We start from the raw sequence: 19,247 nt of genomic DNA on the forward strand, positions 1-19,247 counted from the left end.
TATCATTCATTATCTTGTGAAGTTACCAGCATTTGACAGTGAAAATCTCCACGTACTCACCTCTGGCACAAAAGTAATAAAAAAGCATGTTAAAAACATGTTTGTAGTAATGGGCAACATATGCTGAGAGCTTTAAACTGAAGTGAGATTTGCAGAACTGTGCTTCTCTGAATCAACATCCCTGCTCCGAATGTCTCATTCCACTGCTGCTGGAGCAGTTTATATAGGCATGCAAAACAACCTCCTGTACCTTCAGTTCAAACACTACCTCAACCTGAGCTAATTTTCCATTCCAGAGGCTGGTGTTTGAAAGCTGGCCCCTTCAGCTGCCATTTAGTTCGAACAACATGAAGAGAATAAAAGACATTTTATCCCCCAAGCTAGAATCTGACCTTACGAATCGAGACACCCTGGTCAGCAGTACGGAAATACAAAGATGTCACAGCTATTTTTCAAATTGTGAAACTACAGCATGTATGGCTTATAAGTGACTCATTCACAGACACTTACTTATCTGCAGCCCCATCTGGAAGGTGGCATTCAAGACTGGAAACTTACCTCTGCTCTAACCGTTAACTCGTAGTCCTCAATAACCACACTGTAATGGAAAAAACAGTTTCCCTGTGTTTCATGGGCAGCAGACCTGTTCAGTACTGCATGGTGCCGTTATTCACGAGGAATATGTTCATAGCCCTGTTTCTTATCATGGCTGCTTCAGGGGAGTTCTAAGAAAAATGGTCTGTTCTAATGGTGCTTCCAAAATACATTTTAAAAACTTAAATTACTTTAAACATTTTTTTTTTCCCAAATAACACACCTCATCCCAGGATCTTAATTTTCAGGGCTATAAATATTGCAGCAACTGTTTATTTTTGCATACTCTTTTATTGTAATTTAAATAACATGCTGAAAAGCAGGTAAACTGATACGCCCATGCTCCAACGCGGTGCCACAGGCAGAGCAAATGACCTGCTTAAAATCCCTGTCGCCCTCACTTTGAACTCCATGTGTTAGAGCACACAGAGCTGTGGTTCGATACTACAGGGCAAGCAAGAACTCGATGGTAAAGCAGATAAGCAAATGCAATAGCAAATGCAACTGTAAATCTCTATTTTTTTTTTTCCTTAAAAAGTAGTTTAGATAGTTCAGGAAAAGCCCTAAATGCAAATTATAAAGTTTCAGATCAAACAAGTGATTTCCAGCAGAATGCCCCTGCATTCAAACTGTATGAATGAAGACAAGTGAAGTTGCTGAGACATGCAATGCTACTGCTGGGTATCTACTGTATTTTAAGCTTGACACAATAGGAAAAAAAGGAAAAAAAAATAAAAGTTCTTCCTATGTCTTCACAGCAATTTATTTTGTGCACCTTGATCATTATTCAGCATTCAAGGTATGGGGTGGGGAAAGAGCAGGAGGGACTCCAACGGCACAAAACAGCTGGCTGAAATTATTCCAAGCTTTACATTCCTCTTCCCAGCAAGGGTGGTGCACTGTTTTACTTATCAGAAGCGGATCTTGGGTGTCACTGAGCTCCAGAGGTTTGGATGTGGTTTGGGGTGGAGCAAAAGCAGGAGCCAGCCTGCCATTCCTGGCTCCCCCAGCACCTACTCTGCAAGCAGAGAGGTCCCTCTCCCTTCTTGATTTATATGCAGCACAGTTGAGTTTTACAGCACGATCAGGAATATACCATCATCAAGCATCCCTTAGGCTGTTTACCTCATAGACAAAGAAGGATGAGCTGATATTGCTTCGTGTCCCCGAGGAGGTCTTACCCGCCTGAGCGAAGGGACGATGCCGGCTAGTGCAGGAGGCTCAGGCAGGAGGAGGGGGGAAGACAAAGCGCCACCGACGAAAGGCGGGTTTAATGAACTGTTAGAATCTGATTAGAGGCTAATGTCCCTTTTAGTGCTTTGTACCAATTTACAGCTGATATACTTGAACCATTTTTCCCCACTGGCTGTGATAAACTCATTAGTTTTAAAAATGCAAGCTAACCAGAGCCTTTGAAGTTTAAAACTGATAAATCATGAAAACCTGACTGGCGCATGTACCATTTAACACATTTACATTTAACTAAATTTTCATAGTGCTTGCTTCCCCTTTTGTTCTCTAAAATCATATTTCTTAAAAGCAGTGCTCTGCCTTCTGAGCACTGGTCTGAAGAGTGCAGTGAATAGCTCTGGCTTTTGGGTCATTTATAATTCAGAGTAGCAATAATCACAGAAGTAGATTGTTTCCAAACTATTTGATCCCTTCTGCATTTATAACTGGAAGGACTTTGTGTGGCACACCCTGGGGGGCCACTGCCTGGCAATAGCTCAGTAGATCCAGTCTATGTGCTATACATACGGATGACATGTTTAGCCCCATGGTCACCCAGAGAGCTGATCTTTCCAGACTGTGCTCTCGTACCCTAACGAGCATTTGCCCTACAGTATGTTCAAAGCCATTCAGCAAATAGGATGTAATTGCTGAGGTCTGCATACAGTGGGCAATCACCTAAGGCAAAGGGGCTTGACTAATCCCCATGGGGACTGGGGGTGTGAACCGAGTTCCCCCAGGAGCCTCGCGGGTGGGCCAGGCAGATGGAGCATCCACACCTGAGTGAGGCCAGGCTGCTCCAGCACCCCGCGTTAACTGATGACACCCAGGAGACCCACCAGCAGAGATTGCCAATACGATGTATTTGAGTCAACACATTTTTCAGGCCACAATCCCCTTCTGGCTCTCTCAAGTCTCTTCATCAACTGTGGCAGCTAACTTCCAGATCCCAACACTGCCCAGGTGTAGGTGACCTGAATTCGTGTGAAAGCCCTTCCTTCTCTATTTTCTTGTATTTTCCTACCTCTTGCCCCCATCTACCCGGTGGACTCCAGTTACCCATCTAGATAAAACACATAGCAGCTGTTATGTCCTAAACTGGGCATATAATCAAGCCAAACACTGCATGACCTTACCAAAACATCTGTTCTTTTGGATCAATAAACTGACGCATCCTAAAAGAGATCAAACTCTCTTTCCCAGTGCCATCCGTTGGAGCGTTTCACTAATCACTTTTAGACATTTATTCCCTTGAAAGATTAATTAAAAACACAAATCATACCCAGGTCCGTATGGGCAACTGCTATTAGAGCAGTTGTTAAAGACGACGGATAAGCTTTTGGGCTTATATGCCCTTCCTCTGAGAAGCTATGGCAATCGGTCTGATAACGAGACTCTCCTCCCTCCTGAAAGGCCTACATTTTCAGTACAGCACCGCTGCAACTACAACTGGCATTTTCTTCATGCAGATGACTTTCTGTCGCAAGTTTTAATCAAATTATCTTTGGCTACTTTAGAGGAAGGGAAAACAAAACATAAAATCATATCTCATCCTGGTACAAACTCCCCCAGCGTCCCGTAGTGCTTATTTAGTTATGAATTACACTATTATGAAATTTGGCTCCGTCCATGAGAAGGGCTGTGGTTTTGTAGCCAAGTTTTTAATTTGGCCAATTCATGTCTGAGAATCATGCTGCAAGCTTTTAACATCTACAGAGGAGCTGGTGTCACAACCAACCTGCTGTCCTGAGACACCACCAAAGACACCCCTAAGCCCCCTCCATAATTTCTTTTAAGCACAAGATGACAGAAACTGCACATTCCACACCACAGCTGTTGTCTTTCCCACCCTCCAAGATTTTCATGCTCAGTACTAAAGCATCAGAAACGAAACGATGCTCTCCTGACCTGGCCAAACTGTGATGGCCACACATCAGGACAACCCCAAGCAACCCCAGGAAGAAAATGGTGAGTTCAGGCTTCAGAGCACCCAGAACCCAGATCTCACATTTCCTGCAAGGATCGACAAACATTCACATTCCTGTACAAGACAGTCTCCTCCTCTTGTTTCATCTCATGAATGCAAGAGATATACAGAAACAGGGTGGATGATGCTAGTTACTGCTGTCACTAATGAAACTAATGGGTTTACTTATGCTGAAGAGCTGCACACTGGCAAGACAAAGCCACTGATGGTTCTGAAATTTTCCATAAGACACCAAAAATGTTTAACTGACAAGTCAATGCTTTGTAATTCCGGTGGGTTGACCTTAGCAAATTACCAGACACCCACCCAGCTACTCTTGCACTCCTCCTCAACAGGACAGGGGAAGAAAATAATATGCAAAAGCTCATGGGTTGAGATAAAGAGAGGGGGGGATCACTTATGAGGTACCATCACAGGCAAAAGAGACTTGATTTGGGAAAAATTAATTTAATTTATTGCAAATTAAAATAGAGTTGTATGTTGAGAAACAAAGACAAAAACTAAAACACCTCCCCCCCCCTCGCCTTCTTCCCAGTCCTAACTTCATTTCTTCATTCCAAGTCGCCTTTTACTTTTCTGCACATACCTAACTTTTAACATGATGCACTTTCATTTTTGAGAAATGAAGTATCAACTGGGGGAAGAGCAATCTCAAATTCAACATTCAAGCTACAGTAAAACGTTTCAAGTTTAAGGGTAGTATGCTTGAATAGCTAAGAGGCTAGAACATCTCAAAGCTTTGACTTACAACTTTTCCTGCCTCATCTTCTAGTTAATTTTACACAGGCTTTCTGCACACGCAGTAATTTCTTAATTCATCATTATAGTCTCATTTTATGGTTCCAAAATTGAGTCATTTTTGTGAAAGCAGTATTCTTGATAGCTCAGAAACACAAATTTTTACTTTATACAGTTTTATACAGATATCTGACAAACATCACTGAATTAATCACAACGTAGTCTACATCAGTTATATGCCCTAGCAATAAGATTACCTTGTTGATTTTTCTGAATATGAACAACTAAATTGATATTATTCTCATTACTTACATTACTGCACTGAGGCTATCCATTAGTGAAAGCAACAGACAGCTTGACACCTCAGGGCAAAAAATTTAAAGTGATCCACTCAAGGCAAAGCTTTTGAATATATGACAGATCCTTTTAAGGATACAACTAGATAAGATTTCCAAAGTTTGAAATTGTTTTTTCTCTTTTTTTCAAGAGATAATAGAAGAACAAAAGATTGCTATCTCTTCTCAAATACAACTATCTCCATAGGGAGATGAAGCCAAGGAGGATGTCGTCTTTACAAATTCTCACAGGAAAGAATCACTCAATTGTCTACTACCTCAATCTCCTGAAGATCTTCAATTCCAAAGGAGTCCTTTATGTGCCATACAATGAGATTTGTTAGTCACTTAAATGTAGTTATCTCTAGGCTGAAGCACACCAGTTAACTGCCACAGTATAAGAGCACTTCATTCCAAAAAGTGAAGGAAACAACTATCTGATAGAAAATAAAATTAAATTTATGTAGCTAGAAGATAATCGCTCAACTGGGAGTTCTGCCAGGGAATCAGGGTTAACAGCCCATGTCTTGCCATAAGATCTTCATCATATGTAATTATGTCTATAGCTGTGTGAAATGTTCATAATGAAAGCAGAGATTCTGGTAGTTCTGCATTTTACTCCAAACTTGCATTTCCAGACAAATTCAACAGAAAATAAAAGGATCATTTGCATTTATTGATGCTTCAAGAAAAACAATTTTTTAAGAAAAACAGAGTGAAACCTTAAACTTCATACTGTTTTCATGTGAAACTGGGTGGGGTTGATTTGAGTTCATTCCAATTCTAGATGAAATTCCTTTAGTGAGAGAGAACACAGTTTGCAGAAGCCTGGGTGAATAATATGGACAAACAAGCTGCGGTTTATGTCTTATATAAAAAACAAAAGCTTAAAACACCACAGCAATGGACTTCTGGAAACATGCTAGGACAGCAGCTCACCACATGAGTGTGAAGAATAATTAGCTAAGGCTAGTAAGAAGGTTGTTTCTCACTGATCTACATACTCCTCTCCGGTCTGCTTGTTAGACCTGAACAGAGCTCAGGGTGGATCCAAATGCAAAGCATGAAATTCCATACATCACCTTGCACCATAAGATGTCGTGGGAGGAGAGCAGTCTAGGTATAGGTATATATATGCCAGACACGCATCTGCATGGCATTCAGTGATCACGGAGGCATCATAGCTCTAAGCTTTCCAGGAAGGCCTCTGAGTGTGGTCTCTTACTACAACCATGTATAGAGCCAGGTAGAGCCCAGACCTCAGCAGCAGCTGTGACTCAGTGCCCAAGAAGCACGTACAATGGTTGGCCTTCAGCTCGTGTTGTCCTGCCGAGATCCTCATCTCACATACCAGACCATGTCTGGCTGTATCCCACTGCTACCACTACAAAAAATGTACACATGCAACATAAGCTTCTTGAATTCCTATTCCAGTGTCTAGATCTCTTAAAAAAAAACAAACAAACAAACAAACAAAAAACCTAATTTTGCAGACAGCAGGTTTCTACAAGTTGTTAAGTAGCCAGATCCCTAAGGATGCAGCTACGTTTTAATTTGCTACATATATTTTTACAAACCTATCTCCAGGGAAAAAGTTCAAATTCGGACAACATTCAATGAAGCGAACCAAGATCTCATGCTTTGCTTCTGAAGTCTTTCTGATTTGTTTGGCTTTAAATTAGTTTTAGCAAATATAAGTAGAACCGAAGAGATGTGGTCAGCTTCCAAGTGACAGAGGAACATCCAGTGCACTGACAACTAGAGGCCAATCTGCTATTTTGCAGACTCAGCAGGCAACCCTGTCAGCTTAGACTGCTTAAAATCCCTTTACATCAGCTCTGCTCTCCTGCCACTTTTAGCTGTCGCCACAAAGAATTACCAATCATTCCTATAGTATGTAATTCAGACGCAGTATTACAAGTAACAGTAATTACACCAGAGCCATACATATAACTTTTATCATCATTAATGGCTTCATTGTTTTCCTTCTAATACAACATTCACAGAATATTTGATAATATTTTTGTGAATACCAATGGATTCATTCATTATTTGCAGATTTTCTTTACCTTATACTTAAAAGTTCTGCCTAACAAAAAACAAAACAAAAAAAAAAAAAAAACACAAAAAAACCCAAACAAACAAACAAACAAAAAAAAACCAAAACAAAACAAACACAATTTCCTCCCCCCCAAAAAATACAAAAAAAAGTGCTAAAAATGTGCCATCGGTTAAGTGTGGTGGGTTGCCTCTGGCTGGATGCCAGATGCCCACCAAAGCTGTGCTGTCACTCCCCTCCTCAGCTGGACAGGCGAGAGAAAATATAACAAAAGGCTGGAGGATCAAGACAAGGACAGGGAGACTGCTCACCAGTTACCATCATGGGCAAAACAGACTCAACTTCTGGAAATTAGTTTAACTTATTACCAATCAAATCAGAACAAGATAATGAGAAATAAAAACTAAATCTTAAAACACCTTACCCCTACCCCTCCCTTCCTCCCAGGCATAACCTCACTCTTAATTTCTCTAACTTCTCCCCTCCAGCACCACAGGGGGACAGGGCACAGGGGTTGTGGTCGGTTCATCACCCGTTGTCTCTGCTGCTCCTTCCTCCTCAGGGGAGCACTCCTCACACTCCTCCCCTGCTCCAGCGTGGGGTCCCTCCCACAGGAGACAGTCCTCCACAAACCTCTCCAACATGAGTCCTTCCCACAGGCTGCACTTCTTCACGAACTGCCCCAGCGTGGGTCCCTCCCAATGGGGTACAGTCCTTCAGGAACAGGCTGCTCCAGCGTGGGTCCCCCGTGGGGTCCCCCGTCCCGCCAGCAAACCTGCTCCAGCGTGGGCTCCTCTCCATGGGGCCGCAGCTCCTGCCAGGAGCCTGCTCCAGCCTGGGCTTCCCAGGGGGTCACAGCCTCCTTCGGGCACATCCCCCTGCTCCAGCGTGGGGTCCCCCACGGGCTGCAGGTGGGTAACTGCTCCCCCATGGACCTCCCCGGGCTGCAGGGCACAGCCTGCCTCACCCTGGGGTGGTGCTGCAGGGGAATCTCTGCTCCAGCGCCTGGAGCACCTCCTCCCCTCCTTCTCCACTGGCCTGGGTGTCTGCAGAGCTGTTTCCCTCACATATTCTCACTCCTCTCCTTCAGCTGCTGTTGCACAGAAACATTTTTCCCTTCTTAAAGACGCTGTTACCCCAGAGGCACGACCACCATCACTGACGGGCTGGGCCTTGGCCAGCGGTGGGTCCGGCTGGGGTCCGGCTGCACTGGCTGGGTCAGGCATGGGGGAAGCTTCTGGCAGCTTCTCACAGAAGCCACCCCTGTATCCACCCGGCTACCAAAACCCTGCCACGCAAACCCAGTACATTAAGAAAAGATAAGTTTGGAAAAAGCATGCACTGCATTTATCATTACGTTAGAATTAATGAAAAAAAAAACCTTTTCATAACACTTCATGATGCATAATAGTAAAATAAGCTCTTGACAATTTCCTTTGTGTTTTTAAAGCACAGACAAGTAGTGAAGACTGCTATCAAGTGGAAATTCATGATTTCTTCCCCACAAATAAACAACCTAGTAATTGACCTAGATTGCCACTTTTCCTTGACCACAGTTACAAGTGCTTTTAAAAATCTACTAAATTTCCAAAGCAGTTTTCTGCTACTTTATGTCAACTGTCCTTAGGTCTGGAGAATAAGAGGCTTAAAATTAAATATGAACATCACCATGCACCCCCCAAAAAAAAATTCCAATGGGAAACATGAAAGAATTTTCACAGTCCTACGAATATTATATCAGATTTATTTTAAACATATACTACTTAAAGGTTACCTTTACTATTAGGTTGGTTGTTGTCTCAATTATTAAACCTGAGAACAAAAATTACATGAACAGCTGGTGAGAACAGTTTCAGGTCAGGTTTTCATTTCAGAGGTACCCTGTCTTTTGCCTTTACCACCAACCAGAATCAAAGTTTAGATAATCAAAAAGTAAGTCTCAGGTCACAACATGTTTTTAATTAACTTCTGGTGCTAGAAGGACATCAGTAGAGTGTCAGAGGAATAATCCTGCCATCTGACAAAATTTTCCTGTGTCTGTTAATTGTCTAAATTGTGACTATTTTGCGTTTGCTGAGCAAATTAGCATTGAATGACGTTGCCCCAGAGCTTACTAGCAAATACACAGTGACCAGAATTTTTCTCTCAACTCTGTCCTTACCTGCTCTGGTAGGAAAATGAGCTGCTGAAAGAATGGGGAGCTGGTTAGCACACATTCCCCCCACCTGCCAACATGCAAAGTCTGCTTCCATGAAGACAGACACAACATGGGCCCTGCACTCTGGAGAATAAAGGGAGCATTTAGCATGTAGCAGTAGCCACAGTTTAGTCCAAAATTTCTTCCAAGATGCCACATGGCAGGCCAGATCTCCTGGATATCATTGCTTCCTCCATAAATTACGCTTGCCTTTTCCATCCTGGGTTTCAGAGAAAGCAAACAAGCTACCAACAATACCGTCCGCACTGCTGGAAGACTACTGGCTGGCATATCATCCCTAATCCTTTAGCTTGGGGAGAAAACTGCTGCTCCTCCAGGTGCCATGTTCCCTCCTCTAGGATAAAATATAGTGATAAATTGATTGTCAACATCAAAAGCTGACTTCTTCTAAGTCATAGACATTGCAAACTGCATCATCTGAATAAGAGCAATTTAAGGTAATGCTGTCATTAGCTGAGCCACAAAAACGTTAAGCAGATGATACTGCTCTTAGCCAGGAAAGTGTTTCTCACTTCTCTAAGGATTCAAATGTATAGGCAAAACTAAAAAGAAACCAGGATAAGACAGCTTTCCCACTAAAGGTTAAAAATGTTACTGTTAAAATTTAGGAAATTCAGTTAAGCTTTATCTTTATTTCGGGTTTACTTTGTTTACAGGCAATTTTTTATTTATTTAATTTTTTTAAACTATTACAGACAGAGCAGTATATGATACCCATAAGAGAACACCTTGTTCCCAGAAGTCAGTTGCTCATTTCCAGCTCAGCTTGTTGCACTGCCAACTACAGGGACGGAGCAAATTCACTATAGCCTTGAGAGGAGGCGGCGGCGGCGAACACGCTTGTGTACAGCTGCACCTTTCAATGCCAGGTATTGAAGGATGCACCTGCAAGGAGCGTAGCAGGTTCTCACAGGACCGCAGAGAGTGTTTGCCATGGTTCACGTACAAAGTCACAGATATGATAGGCAGTAAGCGATGAAACAAAAAATGTTCTTTCAAATGGCCCAATCCTCGCTGTCAGGAGAGCTGTAACTTCAACCTTTGCCCCAGCAGCTCCACCGGAGCAGAAGCACTGCCAGAGTGTCAGTGTTCGCAAAACTGCGTGTAAAAAGACCATTTGATTCATGCACATAGCAAAATACCAGAGAAGTAATTAAATAAAGTTGAACGATTGCATGCTCAGATTAAACAGTCAGACTGTTTGCCAGAAGCGAAGCATTACTCCATCACCTTTCCCTGCACCTTTTGTGCAGCACCTTACGTGTGCGTGGAGGAATGGTAATTGCTTTATTTGCTTCTTGCTGTGGAGCAAACAAACTGCTTATTCTGACATTTCGAAAGAAAGGCCATATGCTCTGATGAAACTCCCAAACTGCAAATGTTTAACATCCTGTCGCAACACAATCTCTGTTCTATTTAACATCAGTTTGAGGTTTTCCCGCTCCCTGTCGGCTTCAGTGCAAACTCCTGGGAAAATATTAATATTAAAGCTGGTAAGTAGCACTCCGCACTTTTCAAAAAAAGGGCAAACTCTTTATTTTGTTCACTTAGTGAATGAATTATAAAGCACCTCAATTCACGAATGAGAACTTTGAAGTATCCACTGAATATGTGAAAAAGAAATGTCTAAAATAATATATCACTCTCAGACCACTCACATCAACTTACAGACTAAAGTTGATACCTGACTGCTCACAAGAGGTGTTTTCTTACTCAAGATAGGATGACCAAAATGCATATGTACGAAACTGTTAAGTTAGGTTCCACAAGAAAAAAATTGTTGTGGAACGAGGGTCCACTTCAAAGGCAATTCTAATTCAGTGTTAAGAATTTCTAATTAACAAGCTACACGTCACCAACATACATTTCCCACAGATTCTCAGAGAAGTTGTGATTCCTCAAGTATGTTTGGAAAAAGAAAAGTAGTACTGCGCATGAACAAAATTACTGCCAATAATTTAAATAACTGTATAATTTCAAGATTAAAGAGTATTTTAAGTAACTGTAAGTATAGCCATAAAATCAGAGACATACAAGTAGCACATATAGTACTACAATCACAGATGGTCTGAACTTTCCTTATAGCATCCCTAAAATTCAGAGATACCAGATTTGCCATATACAGCCAATCAAATTGGGCACATATAATAAAGTGTATAAAGAAAATCCACAAGTGTGTGACTAAGGGAAAGACAAGATAAATGAGTAATTCATTTATAACATGTCAGTTTACGGCACGAAACATTGTTTAATCCTGGAAAAAAAATAAATCAGGGAGCAATGAATTATATGGCCAATGTTTTGGTTTGTTTTTTTCTTAGGATCCCAAGATAATTCAGGTGCAAAGGCACCTCCGGAAATCTCCAGTCCAACCTCCTGCTCAAAGCATGTACAGCTCAGAGGTCAGACCCAGCTGCTCAGAGTTATGTCCAGTCAGGTCTTAACAACCTCAAAGGATGGAAATGGCTCAACCTCTCTGGACAACCTGCTCAAATGGGAGACCGGCTCCATGGGCAGGGGGGCGGGAAAGGGTTTTCCTCACACCCAGACTGAACCTCTCTTGTTTTCAACGCATTGTTTATCATTCTTCATCACACACAGCAATGAACTGACCAAGGTCCCATGAGCCGACGCATCCTGCCAGTCTCTGCCCACCTGGCTGTGCACCCATCCAGGCTGTAACAGCCTTAACTGAGATACAGGAATGCTGCTGGAGACACTGTTGAAAGCCTTGCAGAAGCTGAGGTGAATGGTGTTCACTTCTCTCCCCTCACCCACTATTGCCATCTGCAGTGTAAAGTGACTGGAATCAGGTGGGTCAGGCATGTTTTATCCTGGGTGAATTCATGCTAACTGTTCCCAGTCACCTTCTCCTCCTTCACGGTGCCTAGAAGTTTGTTCCCAGAGGACTCACTCTGATTTTTTTCCAAGGACTGAAGGGAGACTGACCGGTCTGTAGTATCCCATATTGCCTTTTTAGACTTACGTGGAGTGCACCATTTGCTTTCTGCTAGTCATCAGGGATCTCCCATGGACCTTTCAAGAGAAGGGTGCCACAAGGACATCAGCCAGCTCTCTCAGCACCCACGGACGCAGCCAGGTGGGTCCCATGGGCTTGTTCGGGTTTATTCCTCCCAGGTAATCCCTGAGACTTGGTCCTCGTTCGTGACTGATAGTTCTGCTCCTTGAACCTTGTCTGTAAGCAGAGGCCTGTGAGAAGGCCATGAAGCTGAAGGCTGAGGCAGAAGGTGACAATGGAGTACCTCAGCTTTATGGGTATTCACCCACCCCATTCAGCCATGGACCCACATTTTCCTTGTCCAGCCTTTTACTGATGATGTAGTGAAAAAGCTCTTGTTATCTTTGATACTTCTTGCCAGTCTGAACCCCGGCTGAACTTTAGCTTTCCTGACACCATGCCTGCGTGGTATTTCTTTGTTCACCCTTTGCAGCCTGTCCCAGCTTCCACCTCCTGCTACTGCCTTTTTGCACTGGAATCCATAAGACTTGCACTGGAAGCCATGACTTTCCTTACTTAAGAGTAGCTGGTCTCCTGGAAAATCCACTTGCCTGATGAGCTGGAAATTGGCTCAGAAACAACTGGACTTTTCTACAGATTTGTTTATTAAGAGCTGTCAAGCACAAAAATAGAGATACAACCTCTGGTTACGAAAGTATCCGTGCCCTGTATTTTTTGTAGACTTGGAAGATATATCAGGGTAATACCAATCGCTCACATGCAACCTTGCTACATCGATTCACTAAGCATCCATCTGTTATTGACTGTTGTTAGAAGAAGCGTGTGAGGCAGACAGTTCTACGCTCTGAAAGTAAATTGCCACATTTATATTCCTATGTCTTTTCTTTAAATATAATATATGCCAAAACCATCAAAGTTAAACCAGCTCTAAACCACAGGATTCCAGTCAAGGGCTCGCACTCAAGAATGAACTGATATTCTTCTGCCAAGCACCTGGGATGGATCACTGCCAAAAAGGGACCTTAAAGTAGGTGGCCCACTGTCTATTATTCTGCAGTGTTTCAACCCCTGTGATTTATTCCAGAGGTAAATGAGATGGTCAGCACACAGAATCTACAGCTTAACATGGACTTCAAATGATACCTTCAGAGCCCTCTTCCTTTGTTTCCATCAGTCATTACTCAGTTGCTGAAAATGCAGCAATACAGTCCGTCCATGCGTACAACCACTCCTGGATGAGTTCATGAACGGTAAAAATCACAGCCAAACGATAGCACCTGGCAAAGCACCAAACACTTCAAGTTATTTTTATGCTCACTGAAATATACAGAAGTGCTACACCAAGCTATACAATGAAACTATACATTCCTACCTGCTGTTGAACTCTACCTTGCATTGCAGATGCCCTATGCAAAAGCGTTTGACAGAATTGTGTGTGACTGCTAAATGTGCCCCTGCTGGGTCTTTAAATCCTCATTAGTGTTCTTTAAGTCAGTGCACCTGATTATACATCGCACAGCAGGATGATCTAACAAAGTATTGTTATTTGTATTATCTTTTTAAAACCTAGCATCATGCTCCTATTAAAAATGTATAGTGACCTTTCCCATGTCAAGGCTTTCAAGAAATAATGCACTGAGATAATTGGTTGTTTGGCACGATACATAGCCTTTATAGCATGTGTCAAGGCCTGAGTCATACTAATATATTTAATGTCTCTCATTAGGACATAATAAGAAATTGTGTCTGTATAAATCACATATTTATTCCCAGCACATGGCTTAGTTACACTGTGTAAAATGATGAAAGCTATTTCCTGTCCATACTAGCTATGTCTCACATAGAATAAAATGCTTTTATTAGATTTACTTTGCACCACTGGATGGGTTAAACTGCTCATTTTTAAGCGATGATTCCTGCACAGACATAGAATGTTATGTGTACTGAATCCTTCTGGAGAGATCTGGACCACTAACATTAATAACGTGACAAACTGCCTCTATCATAATTCTTGATGCCGAAATTCAATAAACATTACTAAAATATCCTACCACTAAAATCACAGACACAGTGGTTTCAAAAGCAGTATTTATCAGACACTGATGCTGGACACAAATCTGGAGAGCAATTCCCTCAATCAATGTAGATGATTCACAAGAATACTTTCCATATTGAAAGCTCATGCTAAGTCATCAGTTCAGAAGTAAAAAATAATTTTAAGAATTCTTTCAGGAAAATATACCTTTTCTTAAAAATCACTCCTCATGAGACTTCAGCTTAAAAAAAAAAAACCAAACAAAACGAAACAACAACAGCAAAACCAAACAAAACAGAAAACAACACAAACTTTCTTAGGTACTCAGCTCATGTTTTGTCATGAAAAACGACAAAGCTATGTCATTGTTGATGCTGCTTCTTCAGATGTCCATCCCCTGGATCAGTGCAATCAACACAGAGCTTCCATTCAGCTCCTGTGTGCATGTGTATGCATTATGTATATATTGTCTTAAGGCATTAATAAATTCTGCATTTCAAGAATTATAGGAAAAAAGCGTGGTAATTCTATCGCCTGTCTGATGCCAGGAATAATAAATTATCCACTCTTAAGTGAAAATTGTGGAAGTCTACCATCATTTATTCTTACATTTAAAACAGTCTCTGAAACATTCAGGTGGGTTTTTTGTTTGTTTTTGTTGTTTGCTTGTTTTAAAGTGACAGCTCTTTGAGTGGCCATTTTCATGAAAAACAGCAGAGCTCTGAATTTATTTTCAACCTGAAAGGATACCCTCATGATCAATGGATTATGTTTATTAATCTAAAACACAAAATTATATATTAACCCGAATGTGCTAAAACTGGGAAGTGGAAAAAAAAAAAAGTCATACTGCTAATCAACTCTGAGGAACTAATTCAAAAGATCACTGTTAATACTGTTATGACTGTATCTAATTATCAAGCCCTGTAGAACCCTATTCAAGCAAAGCAAGCCTTTTAAAATAGGTTACCAAATAATCCTTCATGTTTTTACCACCACCAGCTGTCATACAACTGCTCTAGGGTCAGACATAAAGGTTTATGCCTGGATTGGATAATTTTTTTTGAAATTTTGCAAGGCAGATACTAGTTAACTACTTCACATGCTCATCATGCTGAATGGCCTACAAAGTGGTTAGTAGCAAGCAATTGTGAAGGGCAAAATCTCGGTTGGCTACCTGAAACACACCCCAGGGTTCAAAGCAGTCTAAGTCAATGCAGGATCGAAATGCTCAGCTTCACTCCTCACTAGTAAGGAATATGGGTTCATCACTTTAAGTGTAATTAAGCATTCTTGAGCTGCCGTCTCAGAAATAAGTGAAGGAGGCAGACACTTCTATGCTACGACAACACAATAATCTGTAGATGCTTACTCTTTCCTGCCTTTAAAATTTTTATAACTCGTAAAATTTCCCAAATAAAAGCTTCAGGATTTTTAACTAAATGAACATCAATTTGAAAAACAACCACAGCCACGCTAGCCAGCACTTAAGTTCTTTTGCAAATGCGACATTATCTCAGTCATATATGGAAAACCACCTTTTTTTTTCTGACTTAACTAGATATGCACATAGCCAAATCCTTTTAGGTCACTTATGTTTGGATTGGAAATGAAAGACTTCTCTCAGATGAATGTACATGCATCCCAAAGTAGGGTAATCTGTGGAAAAACAAGGCGTGAGGAAGCTTTCCTAACCAGGGAACTCCTGTGGACACTGTGACTCTTCAGGATCCTCTTCTGCATCCTTAGGGTCTGGTGCTACGTTGTATGTTGGAAAATCTGGAGGCTGAAGTGAACTTTTTCTCTCACTTGCCTTGTTCGTATCTTATTTAGTATTTTAGCACCATTTGGGGAACAGTTACAGACACTTTAAATCACATTCGCCTGGTATGATCTTTTATTTATTTACTCTAAAGATCCCCACGTGGGAGAGTTCTGAGCCACCGCAATGGAAGAATTTCAATGTTTTAAAACACTTTCTGCTGAAAACAACTCTGTCCTTATAAAACATTCCTCGGTCTCTGATCCCACCAGGCCATGCTGTGGACAGACCCCAGCAAATATAAGCAAACGGGTTATTACTTTCATGCCCTCCCTTGCATACTGCAGTAACTGTTACTGATACAGACTTATGACTAGACAAAAATAACGGGTTTACTAGAAATCCATCCAGAAAAAGTAACTGGTAAAAAGCAAAATCTAACTTTGTACATAAACTGATAATTAATAATTGCTATCCAGTATCCTGAGTAAATTTGGCAGAACTAATCCCAGCCTACATCCTGGCATTAAGAGTGGAACGCAGTAGATTTAGTAGACTGACCAAGTATTGTCCATCACTACTAAAATAACTTGAAATACTTTAAGTATTTTATGAACAAAACCAGAAACTAACCCTGCTCATGAATACTACATTCATCCATTTCTTCCAATAACCTGGTTTCATATTGGGCAAATAAATGCCTATGTTTCTGTGCAACACTATATGATGAATTACCTTCCCGGACTTTTCTAAAAGTGGCAACAACTGACATCAGGTTAATACAAAAGGATCCTTAAACTGCATATAGCTCACAGAAACAAGAAACTAAGGACATCATGCACTCTTTTGGAAACCTGCTATGCCCAACAGTAAATCTCTTCCTTCAGGCAAAAGTGGTAAGTAGCCTTGATCATAACAAACTGTTGCTACAGATCAAAGAGTAATGGCACATTTATATTCAGAGTAAAGGAATAGTCAAACTCTTGCTTGAAGCTAAATACATAGTTAAGAAGCACACAATAGGAGCTGGGTGTTGTTATTACCATCTACATTTAATTATTCTACTTTTCCAATGTTTCTTTGTCCGTTTTCCATGCTGAAAAGTTATCATCAGCTGACATAGAAAAACACATTCACACCAACCAGTGTGGGTGAACTGGTTTGAGTAAATTAAAGCCTGAAACCTCTTAAAGTTAATATTAAAACTTCTTTCCAACATACACCCACTTTGAAATTATGAAGGTTCTAAAATTTTGAAATTACTATTATTACTATAGAAATAAATAGCCGGTGAGGTTGGTTTATAAATGCTTTCCATATATTTAAATAGCAGTTAGGATAATTACCCAGACTCTTATGAGCCTCTTTTATCAAGCCATGAATTATCAGCAGATAGTATATTTTTACTGCGTAAAAGCCATATTTTCATGGAGAGATGCACATTGCTTGCCATTCCTGAAGAGTTGTAGAAGCCCTGAATAAAACAATAAGATAATTAAAGGGATCCAGATTAGTCAAAAGAAAGGTTTGGCTCTTGTACATGAATAGCCAGGATAATCTGAACTCTCTGGCTCTCTTTCTGCATATAAAAGATAATCCTTGCTTTCTGCAGAGATTATTAAGGCAATTCACTTGTCTTACATTCTGTGATAAAATAAACTCCACTGTCAGGCCGCCTGGAGCTCCTGTATCTCATCCATTATGTAAATCTCCAAAGAGTAGTTCAGCAAACATCATCTCAGTTCCACTGTACTTAATAAGATGACCTAAACATCTAAGTTAATTTTAATCTTCCTAAAACCAACAGAAACTCCCTACTACTTAATTTGCAAGAGAGATTCTTACTGTCATCTCTCTTCATAATCACCAAAACCCAAGCTCATATAGTTTTAAATGAAACTCAGTCTTAACTCCCAGGTATTTGGGTTTGGGGGAGTTTCACCATCTCCTCTAAAACAGGAAAATAAAGCCAGGGAAAAATAATGTTTCGAATCTCAGTATTTCTAGGACTTTTTTTTGTTCATTTGTTTTTTGTTGGGTTGTGGGGGTTTTTTGCTAATATAAATACTGAAACACTTCTATATTACTTAGAAATCAAGGTGGAAACTCAGTGCATGTTTACCTATAATGTTTGAAAGCCAAGGCTTTTGTTTTCACTTGAGCTTTGCTCACATATCCATCACAGCTGACTGCAGCAATCACAGCTGTAGTGGACTGCTATCAAACTGAACTGAAACAACAAAAAACCCTAAGTAAATAGTAAAGTTCAAAAGAAGGTGACAGCCTCAAAGCAGAAAACTTGCCCTTTCCTGACTCATCACTGATCCTCTGCTCAAGAAGGGCTTAATGAATCACCAGTACAACACATAAAGCGCCATGCGGGAAGTGTAAGAGCAAATCAAGATTTAGATTAATACCAGGAGCTTATTTTGTCTTTTAGACACATGTCCTTGGGTATATGAAATACTGTATCCAGTGGAATCATTATTCAGGTCTGTTAGCAGTGGATATCAGTATTAAAATAACTGCCTTCTCCTTACTTGCCCGCTACTGAACGCCTTCATATAAGAAGTGACAAATTGCCATTGTTTGACATTATTCTCTCCACGGCATATCAAAAATACTAAAAATCCAAATGCATTTATTTCTAGCACTAAATGTTTACTGTCAGATATGTAGGAAAAGGAAAACAAAAAAAGCATATGTAGTATTTCAATTTCTGATTCAGTATATCTTAATCAGCACCACTGTGCAGATCAAGAACCATGGGGTTTTCCCTTCTCATTGAAAAGTACAGATTAACTCTAAAATGCAGTCAGCTGTGCTGCTTCATGATACGAAGAATTAAAACCTCCCACAACAGAAGTATCCTTTTTTGACCATGCAAACACTTACATCCTGGTAACTTAATGACCAGAAACGGGTCATTATGAAACAAGCAGTAGTAGCAAGTCCTGTAAATCTCTGGTTTAAACTTGTTTTATTTGAAGGAACATGCCCAACAGAACTGAACAGTATGCAGCTTCTTGAAAACCAAAAACCTGAGAGTATGAATTTAAACATTTTTCTTCCCATTAGGCGCTTTGGAAACTTGTGTCATACTTCTGAAAATACACACGTCAAAACGGTCTTGTCAAACAGCTTTGAAATTAAATGCCTTGTGCTTCCCTCTCTGGAGTAGTATAAATTTAGTCATTATTAGAATTAGTATAATTGTTCTCTAAGTGCTCTAGGAATAAAAGGTGAAATGAGCTCGGTGACTGCTCTTTCATTCCCATGAGAATGTGCCACAGCAGAGAAGTCAGGCTG

At 40.7% G+C, this 19,247-nt stretch overlaps 1 protein-coding gene across 7 annotated transcripts in view; it reads right to left on the minus strand.

Annotated features, from left to right (window-relative positions):
- Window positions 1-19,247, minus strand: part of KLF12 (Kruppel like factor 12) — a 247,158-nt gene that overhangs the window by 151,901 nt on the left and 76,010 nt on the right. The window lies entirely within an intron of this gene.

Source organism: Tyto alba, unplaced genomic scaffold (assembly GCF_018691265.1).
Source record: "Tyto alba isolate M040663 unplaced genomic scaffold, T.alba_DEE_v4.0 Super-Scaffold_45, whole genome shotgun sequence".
NCBI lineage: Eukaryota > Metazoa > Chordata > Aves > Strigiformes > Tytonidae > Tyto > Tyto alba.